We start from the raw sequence: 3112 nt of genomic DNA on the forward strand, positions 1-3112 counted from the left end.
GGAGAGGAATTGAACCTCTGATAATAAAGGTTTAAGTTTTACGCAGTTACCGGGCTCTGCCACCCTAACAAAGCCCCTTTTCTCGGGCTTATGAGGAGATAAACTGGTTAGATTGAGTTGACTTCATCTATTAGTTTTAAGGCGCCTTTGTGAGGTAGGCCTTACATCCCTTGTCCTTTCGTACTGGGGGAGGTTATATAATAGATAGAAACCGACCTGGATTACTCCGGTCTGAACTCAGATCACGTAGGACTTTAATCGTTGAACAAACGAACCCTTAATAGCTGCTGCACCATTAGGATGTCCTGATCCAACATCGAGGTCGTAAACCCTATTGTCGATATGGACTCTTGAATAGGATTGCGCTGTTATCCCTAGGGTAACTTGTTCCGTTGATCAAAAATTATTGGATCAATAAGTGATGTTATATTTTGACTTGTGGGTCTAAATTTTAATCACTCGGGAGTTTTTTTATATTCCGAGGTCACCCCAACCTAAATTGCTAACCCACAATAATGGTGTAATGTTATGCCTTGTAGGTATTTAGTATCCATAAGTTTGGGTTAGTTAATTAAAGCTCCATAGGGTCTTCTCGTCTTATTGTGGCATTCCCGCCTCTTCACGGGAAGGTCAATTTCACTGATTGGGAATAAGAGACAGTTAAACCCTCGTGTGGCCATTCATACAAGTCCTTATTTAGAGAACAAATGATTATGCTACCTTTGCACGGTCAGGATACCGCGGCCGTTAAACAAGTGTCACTGGGCAGGCAGTGCCTCCAATACTAGAAATGCTGGAGGTGATGTTTTTGGTAAACAGGCGGGGTTTGTGTTTGCCGAGTTCCTTTTACTCCTTTTAATCTTTCCTTAAATGCATGCCTGTGTTGGGTTAACAATAGGGTAGATAAGTATTTCATTTTTGGGTTGATATTATCAGATTGTTAACTATCAGTGGTCTATCCGTTTCTGATATAAGCTTATGCGGGGAGAAAATAGTTCTTGTTACTCATACTAGCATTGTTGCTTCTATATTTAAATAGAATGGCCCAGGAGGTATAATTAGGAGTTGATGTAATATGATTGGGATTAAGTTATATTGTTTGTTGAGCTGGAACGCTTTCTCAATTGGTGGCTGCTTTTAAGCCAACTATGGTGATGTTAGTATATACTCTCTAATAAAGGTTGTATCCTGATTCTAAGAAGCTGTACCTTCTTAGACTATATTTTAAATTTACATTAAAATTTTGTTTTTTTTTAGGTAAATTTAAAGTTGAACTAAAATTCTGTTTGTGGGCAACCAGCTATCACCAGGCTCGTTAGGCTTTTCACCTCTACCCACAAATCTTCTCACTATTTTGCTACATAGATGAGTTGATCCTTTTAGATTGTTTATGGGTAGCTCGTCTGGTTTCGGGGAGCTTAGCTTAAGTTCTCTTTGTTAAGTCGTTTCTGGCTAGTTCATTATGCAAAAGGTAAAAGGGGTAATCTTTGCTGTTTAATACTGTTAAGATGTCTTTCATCATTCCCTTACGGTACTATCTCTATCGCTCCAATTAAAATTTCTATCTCCTATACTTTTATTATTTAACTAAATGTTTTACTTTATATGTCTGTGATACTTAAGTTTGGGGTTAGTTGGGCTAGCTTTTGTTCAAAGTGGTCATAAGTAATGAAATCTTCTGGGTGTAGGCCAGACGCTTTAGTTAAGCTACACTTTGATTAATCCAAGCACACCTTCCGGTATGCTTACCTTGTTACGACTTGTCTCCTCTTGTGTCTTAGTTAAGTTAATATGGTTATGGTTGTGTCTTATTACTTGAGGAGGGTGACGGGCGGTGTGTGCGTGCTTCATGGCCCTATTCAATTAAGCTCTCTATTCTTAATTTACTACTAAATCCTCCTTCAGTTTTTAATTTCATAAAAACGTTCGTGGAATGTTCTTGGGTAGAAAATGTAGCCCATTTCTTCCCACCCCATAAGTTACACCTTGACCTAACTTTTTTATGTAAAATGATTGTGCTTACTATTCTACCTTTTGAGGGTTTGCTGAAGATGGCGGTATATAGACTGAATTAGCAAAGGGTGGTGAGGTTTATCGGGGTTTATCGATTATAGAACAGGCTCCTCTAGAGGGATATAAAGCACCGCCAAGTCCTTTGAGTTTTAAGCTATTGCTAGTAGTCCTCTGGCGAATTATTTTGTTGTAAAATTATCTATGTTTAGGGCTAAGCATAGTGGGGTATCTAATCCCAGTTTGGGTCTTAGCTATCGTGTAGTCAGATTATTATAAAGTCACTTTCGTGGTCTATTTTATGGTAACTGTAGCTTTTTACGGCTTAGTTAAGTTTTAACTTTAGTGCAAAGGTATCTTAAACACGCTTTACGCCGTGGGCCTATTAGTTTGGGTTAATCGTATGACCGCGGTGGCTGGCACGAAATTTACCAACCCTTTTTAGTATGGCTTAGTCAAACTTTCGTTTATGGCTTAATTTTTATCACTGCTGTATCCCGTGGGGTTGTGGCTTAGCAAGGTGTTATGAGCTACTTAAGAGTGTGCTTGATACCTGCTCCTTTAGATCACTGCTGATTTTAAGGGCATTCTCACTGGGGCGTGGAGACTTGCATGTGTAAGTCTACTAAGAACTAATAGGAAGGCTAGGACCAAACCTTTGTGTTTATGGAGTCGTGCGACTCATCTTGGCATTTTCAGTGCCTTGCTTTATTAATTAAGCTACATTAACTTATACTGAAATTGTAGTGTGTATAATAAATAAAATACATAGTAAATATGAGAGGAAAAAAAAAGGGGATGCTATCTATAGATAGACCACGAGATCGAATGCGTGTAAGACTGTTGTGTTAAGTTAACTAGAGTAGCAATACATTTGTATACAATTTAAATAAAGCTTGTGAGTATTGTATGCACTTAGTCCTGTTTTTGGGGTTTGGCAGGACATAAATAAGTGTATAATAGATGACATGAGTTTATGGGGGGTAAGGGGGGTTTGTATAAGTTAACTTAATGTCTTGCGCGTGTACGTACGTGTACACACGTGTACGTACGTGTACACACGTGTACGTACGTGTACACACGTGTACGTACGTGTACGTAC

The 3112-nt window shown here is 38.8% G+C and overlaps 1 pseudogene; it reads right to left on the minus strand.

Moving 5' to 3' along the window:
• Positions 1 to 1716: 1716 nt before the first annotated feature.
• LOC144309937 (18S ribosomal RNA) lies at positions 1717 to 2671 on the minus strand (annotated as a pseudogene).
• Positions 2672 to 3112: the final 441 nt, after the last annotated feature.

Source organism: Canis aureus, unplaced genomic scaffold (genome assembly GCF_053574225.1).
Source record: "Canis aureus isolate CA01 unplaced genomic scaffold, VMU_Caureus_v.1.0 ptg000264l_RagTag, whole genome shotgun sequence".
Taxonomy (NCBI): Eukaryota; Metazoa; Chordata; class Mammalia; order Carnivora; family Canidae; genus Canis; species Canis aureus.